The following is a 21,412-nucleotide window of genomic DNA, read 5'->3' as shown; positions in this document are numbered from 1 at the left end:
ACTAGGTTAATGTGATACTTTGTTGACATTTTGTAGCAAGCAACTTGTTTCTCTCTCTTTTTTGAGAAGTGTAGGAGGGAGGTTACACTATCTTTGGAAGATCAGGAAGAAACAAAAGAAATTGGAATTAAAATTATTTGCCATATAACCACATAACCTTATAACCATACAATGAGCTTGTCATTACAGAAAAGGGGAAATTAATGTGATTTATCTGCTAACACATAGGGAATCTTTGATTTGTTTCCTTACACTGTCTTAGGCTCAACTGTCCAGACTCAAAGCACATGGACTTTTCACATTGTGGTTTGCTGGTAATAGCTTCATGGAGGTACTGTTGCCTCTCCGTTTCTTAATCTAGCATCTCCCCCCACCTCACACTACTCCCGACCATACTTAGAAGAAGCCACCTCAAGAGCCTCCCACAGATTCATATTTTAAACTCAGCTTCCCTAATGTGGGCTCTCTGTTGAGAGCACTGTGATTAAACTGTGCACCTAGAAGATGAGATCACGTAGTGCTAGTGAGGTCAATTATTCATAGCAGAGTTTGCAGTGGAAGATTTTATATATACCAGCAGGCAAGTCTTAAAAATGTTCATATTTTAAAAATGGTGTGTTTAATTTATCTGTTAGTAAAACCTCATTTCTCTGTTACCAAGTGAGCATTAATGTAGGTTAACAAAAACACAGCAGTTATGTATTTATTATTTTAGTACAACTTGAGCGTAATGGATCTTTAAATTCATGTTTTCAGAAGTTTCACAAACGAGTAAGTTATGTTGCTTCTTCAAATGTCAGTTCTCCGAAACTTCACCTCCACATGCCTATCATCTGGTGTGAGGCCAAATGAGATGGACCCGCCATGCACCTCTGCAGCATCATGTCATGTCCAAAGCCAAGTACATGAGTGCGTGGGGGGCACAACTGTAACAAGCACCTTACTTGGGCCACTGCCCCGGGAGTCTTCCTTTAGGGGCACAAACTGATCTATCCCACTCCAGTGTCCTGTGCCCCAAAGTGCAAGCTGCCGCCTGACTCTGCATCAAAAAGAGAGAAAGGAGCCTTCTCACAGGAAGGTACTGTTCATACAGCCTGTTTACCAGTCCTAGGCAAAGACCCAACTTGTAGCATTTGTCTGTGAGACAGCTATCATTTTGTGGGCTTAAAAACATGCCCAGCACTGAAATATCTGGTACTTTAAGTACTGTTTCAAAGCGACCTTTCTTCAGAGGAATTAGCTTCTCTGGGCATTGCACTGCTGCTTTATGCAAGTGGGGATGCTTTGGCTGTGGTTATTGTGGCTATTTCTTTAACAATTTTTTTCCCCTTTTCACCAAATATTGAGCCAGTTTCTTCTCCATTTCCTATCTCTTCCTTTTTCATATGGCTACAGTTTTCTCCAGTGAGGAGAGTTGAATTTTATCTGAAGGTATTAAAATGGATAAATATATCAACTATTTTTACTTATGTGTCAGTCACTGGGTTGCATAACAGTCGTAATCTTAGTGTTTTATTCTCATTTTATGTGGCAGACAGTGAAATATTAGTATATGTAACATTCAAGGATGCCACAGAATGCCTTGTTAGGCAGGCATCTCCCGTAAAGGGAGTTAAGTGTGGTCTAATGGACAAGCAAGGCTTTATGACAGTAAACATGTAGTTGAATTTCTCTGTGTAGTAGCTTGCCTTTTCTGAGTAATAGCTACTTCAGATAAGACAGATGCATATTTTGGTGTTTGCTGTTAGCTACCTAGCAGGACTGCCTATGTGTTGAACACATGCTGTCTTAATCTGATGGGACCGCACAGCATTATCTATATATATATGTGTATATATATATATTTTTTTTGACAAATGTTTACATTATTTGTTTTTTGGGGAGTGGGGGTCACATTTATTGTTTGAGCATTTAGAAGGACATCTTGTCTCCCACTAACACTAGTCTGGGATGGAGAACAAGTCTGCATTTTGCATATCAGGTAGCAAATCCATGGGTGGTAATCAGGTCCAGATTTGTTCACTCAGGACAGTTTCCTTCATCAAGGAGATTCACAAACCATAGAGGAAGGATAACACCTAGTGGGAGCAGACCTACATTGCAATTAGTAAATGTAAAGGGTTCCAAAATATTCCCAACATCACCCAAGATACATAATGAAGAGAAAAATATAACTTTTAGTCACAAAAATAACTGTAAACTATTATATTACTGTATTCAACCTCTTCCTGAGAAATGACAAAGCAAGATCACATTTTATCCCTGTTGTGAACTAAAGCAGAGTTTAGCATTTATTATATCTTCAAATCTATATTGAGTGAAATGCTATTACTTTGATTAGAAAAGGTCTAATTAAAAGAATTGTTTCAATGTTTAATATTAGAATTCAGTAAAACATTTAGCCTCCTGCATAAAATGCAACAAAAGGAGTGAGTGATCTAAACTGAACTGGAGGTTCAACGATGCTCATTTAAGCTTCACAGTCTTGCTTAGAAGATTCAAGGAAAAGAGTATGGTTAGTCCCACAGCAGAGTTTAGTGTCTGAGTTGTATGCTCTCTAAAATGCATGTAGTTCTGTAGGTTTGACTTTGACAGTCATTGGATGGCTATTAGATGAAACCTTTCCCATTTCTGAATCACTGTTTGGGGTGCAGCTATCAGGCTCTGCATTATACTTAAGTGCTACCAAGTGAAGTGGTGAAGAACTTGAGTTGTGCATTATTCCACGCAAAGATAGAAAAACCCTGCTCCAGCAAACTAGAGTGCTCTCTGCAAACTCAGTCTCATGTGCTTTATGTAGCTGCACAAGCATATTCATAGATCTACATATTTCTTGCAAATTGTAAAAAGTGTTATCTATGAAACTGTATCTGATGCATCAGTTAGTAAAGATTATTTTGTGCCTGTGTGTTTGCATATATGTTTGGATATGTTTAACTGGAGCTGCATGTTCCTAGAAGTTCGGCTGTTACGAAACTATGTGTTCAAGCATGAACAATACTGAAGAATCCTAGAATAATTTAGGTTGGAAGGGACCTCAGGGAGTCATCAAGGGCTTGAGCACTTTGCTCCTTCCAGTGGCATGTAGAGATATTGTTCTGAAGAACTTTGTGAGCGTAGTGCTCTGCAGAGTGTGGGGAAGGGGAAAGGAACAAGGACTGACAGTCCTAAACTGTGTTCCACATCCTTCCATCTATACAGAGTAAGTAAGCAATTAGTGTAGTTCAGAGCTATATTAATTTCCTTCAAACACCTTTGCAAAACCTGAAAGACAGAAGGTACCCTCGCAATGTCAAGGTAGCATGCAAGTTGTTTCTGCCTTAGTAAGGAAAAGTGTTAAAGGGGGCACCTTCCACACAAATCTTGAACGTCAATGAATTTAGAGGACACAAGAAATGAGGCTATGCACTTTTTGCCAAATAGGGAAGTACCTCCAACTTTTTCTTTTCAGGTGATACCTAGGAAAATGTAGTGCTTGATTTCCTGTTTCTCTGCTTTGGTTAATTATCAGGAAGCTACAGCTCTGTCAGATAACAAAAAAAAGGCGTAGGACCTCTATGTCGTTTTATAGTAGGCAGTGGTGCAATATTTTACATGCACAGCATGTTTACCTTTCTGTCTGGATAAATCATGTATATCCCCTATGGAGTAGTTTTAAATCAGTGTTCTGTTTGTGAGCCTTAGCTTTCAGAAATTAATCTTCCACATCCCCGTGAAGTGTTTCATTCACATCTTCAGATCTTCCCTTGGCAATTTTCCTATCTGTGAATAAGCAGCATTCTGACCCAACTTCATTCTGACCCAACTTCAGTAGTGACAGAAAGATGATCAGACCTTTCCAAACATGAGTGGAAGTTTCATTGATCTTCTACGTTAACCATCAAGGTGGATGAACAGCACTATGCAGTGTCCTGGAATTTGACAGTGTGATGAGTCAGCAAAAGTTTCTGCTAATAGGGAAAATGCAACACATTGTTTATCTTTTAAGAGAGCTAATTAGGATATCAAGCAACCTCTGTTCCCACTTATTAGCAGCCTGCCTCCCTATAGCTCTGTCAGGCTTCAGAATAGGTTTTGGTACAAAAAAGGCACTTTTTTTTTTTTCTTCTGAGTGCCAATCCCTGTCATTGCAAGAAGTAAGTGTAAGAGACCAGGGTATGGGCAGTTCTTCCCAGTCCTGAAAGCAGCAGGGTAGGAGCTGAAGCCAGGAACCAAGCTTAGACATGACTGGAAGGGGTCCAAAGCCAGGAGTTGAATGCTGGAAGGAAGCTAGAATCAAAAGGTAGGAACACTGAGCACTGGTTTGCAGAGGAACAAGTTAAGATTTAGCCTTAAATCTGTTTTTCTGAGAAATGAAAGGTGGTATCATGCCTAAGCAAGAACTTTATCCAAGAGAAAATACTTTTTAATTAAGTTTTAGAAACTTACAGGTCTTATATCAAAATTAGTTATGAAAATGTATTTGAACAAAGGAATTCAAAGTGTATTGTTATAATTCTTTTCAACAAAGTCATTCTTCAAAGATATAATAGTTAATGGTTTTGTAGGTATATATGTTTTGTAGGAATCCAAAGCAAATACTTAGAAGCACATGATTTTCTGATTATTTATTTTTTAATCTTCATATAACTGCTAATAATGACGATGGTAATTGTGTTTCTTTTTTTTTTTTTTTGCTTTAGCTGTGATTATTGGATGTGTCCTATTCACTAATGTAGCTTTTTCATTTTATCAAAATCATATCTGTTGTCAGTGAACAATGGCTAATTCATTTGCTTTTTCTTCCTGCCACTATGTACCAGCGTAAGCAGGTGCTTAACTAATGTTAACTCTTTAACTTAGGTTAAAATGAACAAATGAAATCAAATAACTCATTTTGACAAAATCAGAAATGAAACGCTCTGCTTTGTTGTCTTTGCATCTTCTTCTGTTGAAATCGATGTAAAGTTCCTATTATATTTAATAGAAGAAATATTGGAATCCTTACCAGGTATCCTTACAACAGCCATAAAAGTATGGAGGGGGAAAAAGGCCCTTAATATTTAGCTGAAAGCCCACAGAAAGCCTGCAGCAGACACTCTTGTACAAAAAGTGGCAACCATGTTTTGACAGTACTGCCTGGGAAAAGCTTATTTGCACTGGTTTTGTTTTGTTTTTTCCCCCTATGGAGACCTAAGCTTGTATCCACCATGGCAGAGCTGAACTTGTCCATGTCAAACCTTGCTTGTTTCACAGCTCATCTAAACTAACTTGCAACCTCAAATTGGTAGGGAATGAACAGCTTAACAAAGCTTATATAGTATTTCACAGAACCCTGCTTGCTTATGTGCCCGCAGCGTATGTCCTGAAGGATATTTTGAACATGGTGAAGGTGGTTCCAGCTTTTTACTGCGCTCTGCAGTTTAAGTACCGGGCTCCACTGTCCACCAAATTTCATCTCCTCTGACATAGATTGGAATGAAGTAACTCTTTAGAGACTCAGTGCTCCCACCTGGAAATGGAAAACATGATTTATATATACAAAAACAGAGAGACCCTTTATCGTTGAGATACCCAAGTTTTTTTCTGCTTCTTTGGCCTCAGAGTGCAGACCACCTATATGGTATGCAGCTCCGTAGGCTTCTAGCTGTTCCAGACATCCTGGAAAATATCCATTCTGTCAGGACCTTGCCAAAGTACATGTCACTCATGAGTATAACTGGGGTCCACACCAGTGGGGACATCTGTGAGTGAAGGCTGTAATTAGATAGACTTAGCTCTTGTAGGCAGTATGTCTTAGCTATGCAACCCATGCCAGAATGAGATGCTAGAACTTCAGTTTGCTGATATCCTTCCTGCCTGCCACGTAAACTAACGTATCAGATACACTACATTTCTTTTCCCTTACTTGACAGGGCAAATGATTTGCTGCCTAACTGCTGACAGTCTCTGCCTAGTGAGTTAAATAGTCAGAAGTCAGCCTTTGCTAGCACCAAAGTTTAGTTTGCCAGAACATTTAATCCCTGAAGTGCCAGCCCTTGTCTTCAGCAGTGTTTCCAGAACTTCTCTTACCTATTATCCACTGCATAGCCCAGCTTGATTTTCTGCTTGGACTGAGCTCTGTTTTTTCAAGCTAACCTTGGAAGAAAATTGGAATCAACTTCATCAAGCATAGTTGATGGTTCCCTAGCTTACTGATGTACCATGCTAATGAAATGTTATTGCATGAAGTAGTGAAAAGTAGCTGTTCCTTAGCTGTGAGCAAACTTACTGTGAGTTGCTACAGTTCATTTGTGGGTAAGATTCATAAGACTGTCTCCCTCCGTAGAAATATTTACTGCACGTATTTTGCTCCTTAGTTGGAGAGGCCAAAATAGGATTAAATTACTGTGTCTAAAACTTCTGAATGTGCTTTCCTGTTGCAAGTGCTTATATGGAGGAATTATCACTCTCCTTTGTAGGGATTTTCCTTAAAATGCTACTGTCTATCTACAGTATATGGAAATATCAATCATGTATGTAAGGATAAATAATACATTATTACTAAAAATTAACAAGATATGAACAGAATAAATGTCTGTGAGACTGTCAGGACATTTCTTAAATATATAGAATGAAGAGTAAAAGTGTTCAGGTTTAACAGAGTTTTAATGAAGCAAACATCTGAATTTACCAACAAATCACAGCCACTTAATTCCAGCACTGTGCAGACTCTTTAAGCCCTCAAGAATATGGGAATTAGATTTTTAAAAAGCTCTCCTCTCTTTATATGCCTGCAAGCTATTGACAAAATAAAGATTACTTTGGCTTATGAATATGAATTTAGGGTCTCAGGTAATTAAATACATAAATTATTTTCTTATATCTGCAACAAGACAATTGTAGAAGTGTATGCCATAAAGTTATGTTAGCCTGCAAAGGGTTATATCCATGCAAAGGGACTTGTTGGTTTGTTTTCACCTTTTAATTTTTTATGTACGTTGTGTGTGCATGCATATTGCCAAACTGACAACCTCAAAAATGGAATGCTGTATTTATTACTGTTTGTATTTTTTAACCATATACCACAAGTCTGGATTGAGTCAGAATGGATACAAAGTGCCCTAAATAAAATCCTTTCAAATAAAACAAGCAAAAAAATCTTCATCTCTAGGAGGTTAGATCACATAGAAATAGGGTGAGATTATAGGATGGTGAAAGGGAAGCTTATCTGAGAGGCAGAAGATAAGTGTAAAGGCTGCAGTCAAAGTGATAAAAAGCCTTCTGAAATAAGAAAAGATCCCTTTTGTAAGTCAAGACTGTGAGTGACAGTCTGAAAAAGAAAAAAAGAAAAGTTGCCAAGCATATGACTTACTGAGGAGAAGGACAGAAATGAAATTTATAGCTAGGAAAAAGCAAAATAAATGTGTGGGGAATGGGTAGCAATTCCTTCTATATTTTATGAACCCTCAAGTACGTATTTTTGGTGTTTTAGAGGAGCACAATAGGTACATAGCCAGGTTTTAATACTGTATATGGAAGATAAATGTGGTTATTCAGACCTTTTTGATAATGGAATGGCTTTGAAGGGCAAAAGATTCATCAGTAACCTACCCACATGAGCTCTCTTCTTAACCTTCTCTCTAACTGAGGGTAGAGGCTGGCATGACTCTCCTCTTGACTTCTGTTAGAAAAAGATAGTGTTTGGATCACTGCCTTTTGACAGCAGCAGATGGGTTATTAGGGCATGTTCTGTTTTCTTTTACCAAACCTAATACCTTGTTGCTCTTAAAATGCTGATGCTTTTTCCATCAGCCAGAGTGAATATAGTAATAACTATATTACCAATAAGAGCTCTTCTTATGTGATCTGGATGCATTCCAGTGATATATATATTTGATACACAATTTGAAAAATTTTGGGAGAATCTTGTCTATACATATTATAATGACTAGCACTGTACAACTGGTTGTAAAACCACTGTATGACTAATTTTTCGCTGCTTAACAGCGAATTTTTCTGTATAAAATCTTTTTTTCCATCCACTGAACTCAGCTCTCTTTTGTTGATATTGTGCTTTCCTTGTGGAGCAAAACTTTGGTTCACTAATCTCAGCTGGGTATTCTCAATAAGTTTATTGAGCATTTAAACCCTACAAGTCACACTGCCTTGAGTTAACACCATTTTTTTCCATTCACCTGTTCTGTCTGTCGTGTTGGGTTTTCTTTTAGTATTTAAACATTTCCTATTCTGTGTCATATTCAACTTTTCTGCAGCACAAATACTAGGTTCTGTAAGAAGCTTTATGACACTGTAAAGATTCTTGGTTGAAAACGCAAAGCTAGCTACAGGTCTTAGCCACACAATTCCCACTTATATTAATTGGAGTTGTGTAGCTAAATCTTTTCCTCAGCTTTGAGTATCTCAACCCTTGTTATTATGCAAATCATAAATCCATGGTTCTTCTGGCAAATTGCTGCACAGAAAAGCATAGCAAACTCAATTCATTAATCCCTATCCCTAAAGCCTAAACATCATGACCTCACCTGGTTAGACAGTAGGTATGTATGTGCTCTTTTGAACCACCACGCTGAAGAGAAGGGAACAGTGTACTTGTAAGTGCACATGAAGTCTTCGTATAGTTTGTCTGCTAACACTGTGTGAATAAACAAATATGTAGTAATTTACCCCATATAATTTTCTCTTAACTTCTACTCTTAACTTTTAGTTGAGTTTGAATTTCATAGTATCCTACTACTTCACCTTACAGTTAGATGGTTTCTTGATTTTTTTTTCTGCCATGTGTTTGAGCTAGACTGGGAGCTTAATGCTTAATTCATGTTAAGATTCATAGTAATTTTCTTTAGAAGGGTGCTTTGGCCTGGCAAACTTCTTTGCCTGATGCATCCAAATTAGAACACAGTCAAATTTGTCTTAGCTGGAAAATACCAGGGATCTGGCTGTCCAGGAGGTAATAGTATTAATTGCGTATCTCACAGCTGAGAATAGTGTCTGGCTGTGGAAATATATCTCCTCTGCTCCATTCATGTTCAAACTGCAAGCTAACCTGCTTGAATTTGCACTGAAGGAGAAAAAAAATGCATTGCCAGGCATTGGCTCAGTCAGCTTTCCTCTGACATCCTGGAGAGTTTCCAGGCATAGACAAAATGACTAGGCAGTAGTAGAGCAGGAGTCATCAGGTTTATGTGTTTAAATGATTTATGAGTGAGGACTCTAATAGGGACAAAAAATGGGCGTACAAAGCAGTGTTAATATACCTCAGGTAGTGTAGCAGCAGGCAGCTTGATTCAATAAGCAAGGATGTTCCTGATTCAAAGCATCAAAAAACAAAGTACAACCAGGTTGCTGTAGTGCCACACTGTGTAATGAATATTTTTTTAAATGTGAAGAGCAGCTTTATTTAGAATCTAGCACAAAGAAGCTTTCTCCCAAAAGCCAGAAAGCAAATCTTTCCTGTAGAAATGCACATGCAAATGTAAATATAGAAGTCGAAATCCTGGCCTCTCTGGATTCAGCAGCAAAGTTCCCTGTCGTTTCAGCCAGGATTTCACCCAGCATGCATGACTAATTGCTCACTGAATGCATTGTATGCATGTCATTCCATAAGGGCATTTCTTTCTTTTCATCCAAGCATTTCCTAGGGTAGATCTGGAAATGCAAATTTCCCAAGAATACAGTAACTTCCTTTCAAAATTTACTTATTTATTGTTATAATATAAAATCATCACCCCTTTTGCAGTTTTTTGCAACCTTTGTAGGTACTTAATCACAAATTCTAATCAAATTCTTTAATAAAGTCTCATCTAGAACTGCAAGGTCACCAGACTGTCAGAGTCCAGTACTGTATGACTGGATTTTAGTTTTCACACATGCGCGCACGCACACACACACACACACACACACACACTCACACAGAGAGTGCAATGTTTAATATAAAAGTTTACCTTGAAGATATTTGATGTTACACGGGACTTTTGATTTAGCAATATACAGAAATCACAATACAAGTGTAACTTACACAGTTCAATCACAATACCAATGTGACTGCCATTACCAGTCTCTATTATATGCTCACCGTCACAACGCTGGGCGTCCCCGCATTGTATTGCCAGTAAAGAATACATGGATTGAAGCCAGCTCAAGCCCCTTGCTGTCTTTGAAAATCCTATATTAGTTCTTGGAGGTTTTATACTCTGTGTTGGGCTGAGCCACGTATATACTTCCCCTATGCTGGTCTGGCTAACTCAGGGAGACATTATTTTGATAAACTCAGGAAGAAACATTTACACCTGGTGCAATTAATGGCTATGGCTACCTATTTAAAACAAAGGTCACCCTCCAGCCCCTTTGTGTTGAGATAAGTCAGTTCTCAGTGCAACAGCAAGGATTAATGAGCTGCACTGTACACTGTTCCTGAACTTCATGGGGCACCCTGCCCTCTGAGCCTTTTCCCATTGTAGAGGTTATTGGTTGGTCATACAGACCTAGCTTTTAAAACCCTGCTATCGTTTCTTTAGTACTGACTTTCCAGTGATCTCTTAGAATTGCCCTTCACTGGTCATGTCTGTTGTAGCTGAGTTAATCTCAATGAACTGTCTCTTGCTAGCCACAAACCTTGGTGCCCCATTTCCAAAAAGCTTTTTAGTAGTAGTTATTAGTTTGTGCCAGTAATGTACTGTTTTAGCATTACAAATGTCCTGATAGTTCCCTTTATGACCTTAAAACAGTAACTCTTTGGGCACATTTCTGGTAGTGTCTATTAGGGACAAGACTTTTAAGATTTAAGCTAATAATTTTAGCTATATAGGACAGATGATGTTGAAAAAATATGAACATGTGCACTCTCACTTGTGGGTCATTTGTTTTAATATGATTTTGATCTTGATTTTCTTCTCTGTTATTCTTCCTACTATCACTCTTTTTGGCAACTGTCCATCATACCTTTCTCTAAAGACAGTATTATTAATATAAAGCTGTATTCTGGTGAGGTGCTGATTGCCTACAGTTTCAGTAAATCCCTTACAAAGCTCTGTCCATTGAACTAGCCAAAGATAACAGCATCCAAGTGTGTGACAAAGCTGCAAAACAGAGCTGGCAGGGTGTTCTTTTTCTTTTTGAAACTGAAGGAAGAGTAAAGATGACTGATTTTATTCCCTGATGTTTTGCCAAGGACAAAGTTGGTATTTACTCTTTCAGTTTGCAGGGAGACCCAAGCTGTGGTTTCCCTGGTGAGAGTAAGTCCCAAGTCTTTGGGAGCAGTAGGTGGCAGTGCTGCCTCTGGTGCCAGTTTTTAAGATACTGTAGTATCACAGCTTAAAGAAGCCACTTCATGAAGTGTGTTTGATAGTTCAGTTTCCTGCAAACAGGGGCACTTCTTATAGGCAGTACCAGCTAGCCTTATCCGGGTGGTAGGAACTTACCCTCCAGATTCTGAATAATACCATTCTCTGTGTGTAGTTCTTCCCAGTCAAATACATAGTGTTTGCTCTAGTATGTTTAAGAGTATAAGTGAGCCTTAATTACTTTTATTTTTAACCCAAAATTTATTTTACCCAGAAGGAATGAACTGTATATCATTAGTGATGCAGTCCTCACTGGCAGCCCATTTGCCATCTACTCCTGGAGGTTAGAAGAAATGCTGCGCTTTTGTGGAGGTTAAAAAGTGTTCCAGAATCACTTGGTTAATTAGCAGACAGTTGGTTTATTTCAGCACCTTTCTCAGCAATAAATACAGTTGCAGTATCCTCGACAGGAATAAATAATATGAATGTAATAATGCTAGAGCTTCATCGAGAAACTAGAGCTCCATCAGGAAGGTAATAATGGGGATGCCTAGCCATGCTGTTGTTCTCCCCAGGTCTACAAACTCTGTTTGCAGTCCATGGCTCTGAAGGTCAAGTGGCACTGACTGGCTCATATCCACACTGCTTATGGCTAGGCCCTTGGGAGCAATTGCCTTGCAGAGAGAGCCAAGCTGAAGTGGTGCAAAACAGAGCCAGAACATGAGATAAAAAGCAATGTAGATAATTGGGGTCCGTAAGCAGAGCTCACTCCCTCAGCCTCCTCTGTTTATCAGTACAGATATGCCAAATACAACTCTACTGGCAGCAAGGAGTGAGGACAGGAGGAAGAGAGTAGGGACAGGATGATAGCCACTGGCTTAGCTTCTCCTAGGAAAGGATTGGCCTATTGCAAATGTGGTGGGAGAAAGACACAATATCAGGCCTTTATGATAAGTGTGATGAGGCTAATCATACTCAAACAGGCTGATTCTTTTTTTTTTTTTTTTTTTTTTTTGGTCAGTATTTTGAATGACCAAGACAAACAGAGAACCAGTAAAAAGAGGAAAAGTTGTCTGAGTAGCTTGGGCCGTAAAACTGTTATCCTGAGAGGACTCACACAAAGAGTTTAGGGGAGGTTAGTAAGATAAAAGGCAGATCTATAACAATAATAAAAAGGCAGATCTATAAATAATGTTTTACATTATTTTTCTTGGGAAAGGGATGGATGTGAATCACTGAGGTCAACAGTTTCAAGACTGATTAAAATTAGTTACCTGCATAATTATCAAAGCATTTCTATCTGCTTATTTATTATTTAAATAGGGATAGGTTTTATCTTTATTTTAAGACTTCCCAAATGGAACATCTAACTTACTAATGGGCAATATATTTAATGCAATGTCATCAAAATAAAGAAAATCTCTGGCTTTTTGAAGAGTTACACCCTGAAAAGACATACATGTCACATTGGAGACACTTGGAAGTTCCCTCTAAAATTAATTTAAAAATGTATTCCAGTAAGTGAAGGTGTCGTACGAAGTGCATTTCAGGAAGGGCTTGAATGAGAAGTAGCATTTTGGTAAATCGGTTGAGGAAGTCATTCGTTCCATAAGGGCAGTAAGGGAAAAGAGAGACAGAACTGGGAGAAGGAAATGAATAGAGTATAATGACCCAAGGGTGAATATCAAAGAAAGTGAAGATTACTTGTGCATTATGCTGCTTTGGACAAATAAAGTAGATGGACTGCATCTTACAATGGGGGAAGAGACAGCATTGGCACAGATGAACATTAAATAAATAAAATTAAATTAAATGAACACATACACACACACGCTCCCATACACACAAGAGCCCAGAGGAACTGCAGGCCTCTGTTCAGGATTTTCTCTTAGCATTTTGATCTTTCCCACTACATGTATGTCTTATTACTGTCCTTTCCATTGAATTATCCCTATGATAAAAATATGCCTCTTGTCAGTCAGGCAGTCACAACCATGCATTACACTGCTTAATCTCTGTGACCCATGTTTTGAGTAGATGATCATAATTGCCTTAAAACATGTGGCTGACAAAACTTCAGAGCAAGAAATATCTGAACCCCGGTAGGGAGCAATATGGGAGACCCCCTTATAAGCTAGAAGAGCTGAGTATTTTATGATGTACATGCAAATCTTTGCATTCACACACACAAAAGGAAAGCAGTTTTCTTCAGACCCACACACAAAAAAGGGAGGAAGATGCAAATGTGAAAGGGCAGAATAAAAAACAAAGAAAAAAATAAATTATGGTACCTGTCACAAGAGGTTGTCAGTTCAGCCTTCTGACTAGTTCACAGAGTCTTTTGAAGTCTCCTCTCCCTCTTTAATCAGTCCCATTAAAAGGAATAGACTTAAGTTCCAAAGATAGCAAGGCTTGTCAAAGAAGAAAGCTGCACTCTTCTCAGAAAGTGGATGGCAGCTTTATGTCCCACAGTGGCATCTCCCAGGTGAGGCCACACAGCATCAGGATGGTGGGCATGATTTTGGAGCAAGTTCTGCACTCAGATTTCTTTGAAGGGCTTATGCATTCTCCCTAAATTATTATTGATCCTCTCTGTTGCGGGATGACCAGCTACCTTAGAGTCTCAGACTGTGGGTTTTGTGTGGCGTGAGGGACGGGAGGAGGGGGAGAAGGAGATTTAGTGCACGACTCCACAACTTGTCTCAAAGATCAAAATTTACAGCACAAGTTACAATGGTACAAAGCAACAATTCTTATCAACAGAAACTTAGCTCAACTAGAATACTTACTTTCTAATTACACTAAAAGTTATGCTAATGGCAATTACTCAGTAAACAGACAAAGCTAGCTCATTTATACTACTGTAACTACCCAAACAAATGAACTAGGCAAACCAATTCTAATTGATCTTACCTACGCATTGCCTCAGCAGCCAACATCCTCTGAATCCCAGGGAAGTAACTGTGGGAGGGCATCCCCATCCCGAGGGGTTCTGCAAGTCGGCAGACCCTCTGTCACCCACAAAGAGCCCAAGACGGCCTCCGGGGCCAACCTATTTATACCTTTCGGGGAAGGTGGAGGTGGAGTCACTAGGCCAGCTGCAGTTCTCTTTGCACAGTCGCAGTCCCTAGCTCTTGGCTGCTGCAGGGTCCAACTCTCCTCCGTCGTTGTTATGACAGTTGCACCCACAGTCATGGGGCAGGGGTGGGGGGATGGCTGAACACCCCTAAGGGCAGGCTAGCTGCCTTGAGCACTCCTCAGCACTGAAGAAAGGAGTTTGAGTGACTGCGAATGACTGTTTTACTCCTGCAGTGGAGGTCCCAAGGAGAGATCCCATAGCTGGGGTAAGGAGGAGTTAATTCCAGTCCACAATGATTAACACTGCCCCAGCAGTGAAAGCACGTGTTGTCTCTCAAAGTCCTGACATCCCAGCAGGCCTTATCTCAAGGTCTTGACTTGACATCCTCCTTTTCAGAGTGTGAGGCACAGGAATGCAGACTGCTTGTAACTGTCACAAGGTGGGGGAGGAAGCTGGGAGCATCCCCCCCGCCCTCCATTTGCCAAGACTTCCAAACACTTGAAAAGATACTCCATAGAGAATATTTCTTAGCTTGATGAAAAGTCTGTACATACCCACAACTTGCTGCATTTGAACTGTTTCGTCTAGCTCATTAGCTAGAGAAAGTTTATTAATTAAAGTAATTGGCATATTTTCTTAATAAATACATTTAACCTTTTTTTTCATTATATTCTTCCTGAGCATATTAAAACTCTCCCCAGAAATTCCCTACAATAAAGGGAGCAGAGAGATTTCTGTAGGAAAGAGGTGGTGTTTAGTTTGTCCAGAAAACATTTTACTGGAAAGAATTATTAATAAAGGCAGTTATTGACTGTAGGGAAAAATAGGTTAAGTGAATTTCAGTATTTTCCAAATCTGATCCACTGACTGCACCCTGTCATTTCTAGTAAAGTTTGCAAAAAAAAAAAAAACCCAACCAAAATACAGCACATCTCTCTGCTTCATGTAATTCTGTAAACTGTAACTCCTTCTGTAATTTGAATATGAACATCACTTATATTTCAACAAAAATTCACTGATTGTTATACTCTTTTTTTTCTGGTAAATTAATGAAATTATAAATCCCAATGTACAAATTTGCCGGTTGTTTTAACTGAATTTCCATCATGCTTGAGAAACTTACATTGCAAGTGTTGCAATCCTATTTGAAGTCATAACCACAAGTCTGAAAATCACCTCTAAACTCTGAGTTACTCTCATGGGCTTATTCTCATGGTGTATTTAAAGAGTGGCTGAGCTAATTCAGGAAGTTTTTCATAATACAAAGCAGAACATGAGCAGTATGTCTGACAGTGTGTTTGTGGATAACGTGTTCACAGATGTTTCTCTGATCTTTAGCAAAATATTGACCAATCAGCAATATCAGAATCTGACCCTGTTCTTGTTAGAGCCACATAAACTTCAGAGCTAATTCAGGCAGGACGGGTGTACTTGGTAACTAATGAAGTCACAAAAGGGAGGGTTGGAATGAATCTCAAGAGATTGTCTTCTGATCCACCTCTACATGGAGGAAGGATAAGAAACCTTGGACTAATCCTGGCAGACGTCAGTGTAATGCACTGGTAATAATTCCCATGAAGAAAATTCCACAGTATTCTCAAGTAGGCTATTTTAATGTTTCAGTACCCAGTAAACGTCCTGTTAGGAAGTTTTCTTTCATATAAAACAAAAATCTTCGCTGAATATTTAGCAGACTTCTTTTATCCCTTTTTTTTCTCAGTGGACTAGCATTGTTGCTCAACATCCTCTTCTTACTAAAATATACAGATTGTGTCTCTGTATCATGTGTCCTCATAGGAAACACTTTCACATTAAAGCCAAGCCGATCTGAAGATCAGCTGCTGCCAGAATGAACCACTCTGCTCTTTTCCCCAGCTCACCTAGCCTCCTGTGACTGTGATGAACCAGATCAGAGAATAAAGTGGAGAAATTTATGGTTCTTTTGTAAAATGAGTTTTCTGCTGACTTAATTCATTTAACCAGCCCCTGGGGAGGACATCAGACAAGTGCCAGTTTTTTCATTGGCTTAGCTATGAAGTGAAACCACACAGACTTTTCTTTTCTAATAAACCTCCTCACACCTTCTTTGCAGGCCATGTTTTCTAAGCCTCTTATCATTCTTACACTCGTCTGAATCCTTTCCAATTTTTCTGTATCTTTTTTCCTATATAGTGCATTTAAAGTATTTCTGTATTCTGAAGAATGTTTAAAATCTGTCATTCAGTTATGAGTGAATGATCCATCAGAAAGAACGGTTAAGGAGATCTGCAGTTGCTCATACGCTGTTCTGCCCATTTTTCCATGCCTAATTCGTGTATGCCATTACTGTGACTTTGCATACCTGTGTAATAATTGTGCTCACATAATAGATATATAAATATGAGTGCGCCATCCTGTGCCACATTTTTTTCAGTTTAAGGAAGGTCATTCTGCCCTGTGTTTTTTCCTTTGTGATCACTGCTCATGTGGCCGTTTCATCATGTCTAATTTTAACTTAGGACGATGTCAAAATTCCAAAAGAACCTCAGTCAAATATTTCTGTAGCTGGAGAACATCATTTTCCTTAAGTTTCCTTCAGTTTTGCCATGTGTGTACACTGACCTACATTGAGAATATAATACATGACAGATTCTCAGGCAATCTTCCATGTAATCTGAACTCTTTGGAAATTAGTGGCTTCGTACAAGTATTATGTTGTAATAAGGTATAGAAATAAGATGTTAAGATTAGCAGTTTTCTGTCTTTTAGATATTTTAAAATAGTCTATATTTCCAAGTATGGAATCAGTCCTGATTTACACTCATAGTTCTCTTAATATGTGACCTAGAGTCCTGAAGTATTTCTTTTTACTCTTAAGGCCATCAGTATCTGAAGTCATATAGTCAACTGAGAATGTTAGCTTTTACTATAATAGTTTCTCACTCTTATTACTATAGAAAAAAAAGAAAATGTGAGTCTTGAGGATTCAGAAATAATGAAGATAAAATAGCAAAGGTCCCGAATGCATTTGGTTTTTAAAGTTGCCTTGCTTGTTAATACTGCTGAGGTTGGAGTCTCTGCTAGGTTGTCTGCTGTGAATCAAATCCACACTGTAAAGAAGAACACAGCAGTAATGACTCTCATTTGCTACTTAGCTGAACTCATATTCCACTGTAGACTGCAGTAGTCTATGAGTTACTCTGTCGTGTGTAACCAGCCAGAATCCCCAAGGGACGCTGGCTGCAGTTGTACTTGCACATTTGCTAATGCTCCATTCCTTTCTCCTTGACTGCTGACTCTACGTACCTCCTGGCTTGTCCTCTTCCTTCATGTTTGAAGCAAGGCAACCCACTAGCCTAGCAGGGAGGCCTGGGTGCTCCTGGTAAACTCAGGTCGTTCCTTACAACCACTAGAGAAATAACCAGATTCTATCTGATGTAAGCCAGCTTGTTCCAGGCCTCCAAAAGTAACCTGGCAGGCCTCATAGCCCATCCCTGCCATACTTGTGCACTTTTTCCACTTCTCAAGCCATTTCTGCAATGAATTGGCCTTGGTGCCTCACTGCTGCAAAGCTAATACAGCAGGGTGCAAAGCAATCTTTTCATCTCTGTGGGAGCTTATTCCGGCAACACAGGGGAGGGACCACCTAAAGCACTGATCAGCTTTAGTGAACATCAGAAAGCAGTTTACCACAAGGATTTAGCTGTTTCAACAAGCCCTACTGGAAAAAAAAACTTGTGCTGCCCAGATGAGGTCAGCACTACCAGAACAGTCACCTGGAACAGACACAAGAAGTTGTTCAGATATGCCTGCTCTGAAGAAAAGGATTGCCAGGCTTTACTGTCCTGTCTGTGAGGACTCTCATGTGGCTCTCAGAGCACAGGAACACTGGAGACTTGTGAACAAACTATACATTCATGGCCCTGCAGGCTCAGAGATGATGTGAATAGTGGGGAACCTTTGGGCCTGGTCTCTACAGTAGAGGCTGCCTTGTAATCAGATGACCCTGAGGAAGGAACCCCACTTGCCTTTATATACTGCCCACCTGCTTATCAGAACCTAGTGAATTTTTGAAGCTCGTCTTTCCATGTCCTTACAGGGATTCATCGCAGACTGACCATATCTTTGTCACAGCCCAGATGCAGATTCTGCGGTATGACTTTCTCCTTCCATCCTACACTCCTTTCTTGAATATCCCTGAAGCTCCAGCTCCTCCACCAGAGGCACCTACCCTAACAGAGATTATTAGGGCTGATGATTGGTTGGATAGGAGAGAGCAACATTTCATCTCTTTTCAAGTGCCATTTCCACCAGCCACTACAGCCACTGTAGTGATCTCATTCCAGAATGATTTACACAGTCTGACTACAGATTACCATTCTCCAGGGTCAGTGTGGGGTCCACTCCCAGGGCATAAACTAGACTGGATATTTTTTTAAGTTATGGCACGCTGGCATCCTGTAGTGGTCTTAGGTAAGAGCTGCTCCCAGCTATGCAGGGAGAGTAAGAGTGGAGGGAGGAAGGAAGGAAAGTTAATTTCTCCAAATAAGGAAGGGATATAATACCAGGTGATTAACCGGCATGCTGAGGGTGGACATAGGCCTGTGAATATTTTTCACTTGGAGTCAGTGACTATGCTCATCATACCATTGACTCTTTTATCTATCTGGAAGCAGCATCATTTGAAATGACTGTACAGCGAACACATCTGGCAGGCAATCACAGCTGTTAATTGCGCACTCCAGTTTACAGTGTGGCGTTAAATCACTTGGTAGTTCTTGATTCACTCACCACTCAGCTCTGAGCAGGAATAGAGCAGAGATGCAAAATCAATACATTGGGTTTCATACAGTAAAGTCAAATGAGTTTCTTACTTTCCTCCCTCCCTTAGCCATGGTTTCTTTCCCACCTTTCTCATGAACACATGGAGATTTTGCAGAATTCTGACCACAAGCCCTTTTTCCCTCTCTCGGACACCTGAACATCTCCCCTTTGCTGTTCTACAGTCTCAGTGAGGGCTTTACACCAAATGTACTCCTGGGATACCGGAATGATAGCAGAGGTGGGGTGCAGATACAAAACTGCAAGCTTTGGAGGAGTTGCCATAATGGGCACTGGCTAGCAAAGGTTTCTGTGCCTATATGAAAAGACTGTGGGTACTGACAATGCTTGAGAATGCTCTGATCCTTGGGAGGTATGTTATGTTTGGGATTTTTGGTTTGATTTGGGATTTTTCTTTTCAGCCACACCTTAAGAGCAGTCATCAATGTGGTGAGCTCCCATGTTGTATCAAACTCCTGAGGCAAGAACTCTCTGACCCGAAGTCAGAAGAGGCAACTCAGAACCTTATTACTGAGTCCGAAAGGGACAGACAGTAGTTCTGACAGCAAATAATGGCACTGAGAGGATGAAGTAAGGGGCAGAGAATGAATAGTGCAAGGCTAGTGCCCTAGTTCCTTGCACACACAGCCACAGAAACAGAGCAAGGCAGTTCCTAACAGAGCCTGGCTCCAGCTAGGGAAAGTGCTGTTGCCACCCTTGCTTAGCAGCATCTGCTCCAGATACGCTGGACAGCTGGACACAGCCCTCATCAATATTTTGAGTTGCTCTCTACTGTTCAGAGGACCAGGAAGAGGAAAGGCAAACACCTTTAGCAAGGGAAGTGAGGACGGACAAAAAGCCATATAGCCCTGCTTCTGGCACCTTTAAAACTACAAGCTCAGAAGAAGGAAACATCTAGTAGAAGAGGTTATGTAGGAGGCATCTTTAGGTAATTTAGGTCCTCAAGGCTTTGGAGGCAGATATGACCATGGGGTTGTTTGTTTTTTCTGTCCGAACAGTCTGAGCTTCTACTCAGGACCCTGAAGGAGATTATTAGGACTGATTACATGTAGGACAGGAGAGAGGAATAGTTCACCTGCAGAAGCACTTGCTTGAAGGCACTGTGGGAAATAGCAGTGATTGAATGTACGCAAGCTCAGATGTGTCCAGCTTGGTTAACCTTACCTCCACATGGTGCAGGCACATACTTTCACAGACTGCTGTTCTCTCACACATGATGGATTCACTGCCTGAAATAGTAAAGGCCTGCTTGGACCTTAAGACCCCTATCATTCTCAGTTGAGTCCTGCTACACTGGATTCTGGCTAACTTTATGAATGGTGTGGAAAAACTGAAATTAACATTTGGGCCTGAACACTGGCATCTAAGTTGTCATGCAACTCACCTTGCAGTTAATTATCTGAATGTTCACTGCAGGAACTGTGAGGCCTGAGGCCACTACTCCTCCTATCTGTAGGTGAGATGAAGTCATTAGGCAGGCCCCTGAAGAAGATGTTCAAATTGACTAAAGACATGTATGCCAGATATGTACCCACTTCAGCTTATGGTTGTGCCTTTAATCGTTCCCCAGCTCCTGCATGCATGGAAAAGTGTTACTTTGCATGCAGGAGCTGGAGAACTATTCACATACTCATAGAGCCTCCCAGAGCTGGAGAGTGGATTAATATGAGCCTAAAGAAGCTTTTGAGCTAAAGGCCACCTATGATAGCTGCAATATGGGATAGTTGCAATACTTGTCCATTGGCATTGCGCATTTCTTTCACAACAAACCCAAGAGGCAACTCCAGAGCATGATGGCTACTTTTTTGAGCAGTAGACAGGGGCCCTGCCCATAGAGTCGCAGCACTAGAAGTTCAATACCAGCATAGGCTGAAAGGTGAGCTTTAAAATACGGAAGCCTGCACTTTATGTGCCGCACTCCGCTAAGGCCAAGGCCACATCTGCTACCCCGTCTGCCATGCTGTGGGCCAGTCCATAGCATGGGCAGCACATCCAGCCCCAAGGCTGACTCCAGACATGGCAGTCCAGCAGCAGCAAGCAGCACACTTGCTGTGGGTGCTGAGGGGCTGTAGTAGGCAAAGGATGCAGCAGGGGCTCAGGAGATGGGCTGGGGGCAGATGAGCCAAGCAAGAAGTGAGTGCCAGAGGTTTTTCTGGGGAGCAACACAGAGCAGACAGCCTGGCCTGCATTAGTACCTAAGGGGCAGTGCCAACAGAGTGGCCGCAAACCCCACGTGAACTGCGATAGGCAG

This window comes from Dromaius novaehollandiae, chromosome 1 (genome assembly GCF_036370855.1).
Source record: "Dromaius novaehollandiae isolate bDroNov1 chromosome 1, bDroNov1.hap1, whole genome shotgun sequence".
In the NCBI taxonomy this organism is placed as follows: domain Eukaryota; kingdom Metazoa; phylum Chordata; class Aves; order Casuariiformes; family Dromaiidae; genus Dromaius; species Dromaius novaehollandiae.
The sequence above is the reverse complement of the archived record's forward strand: the minus strand, read 5'-3'. Positions refer to the sequence as shown.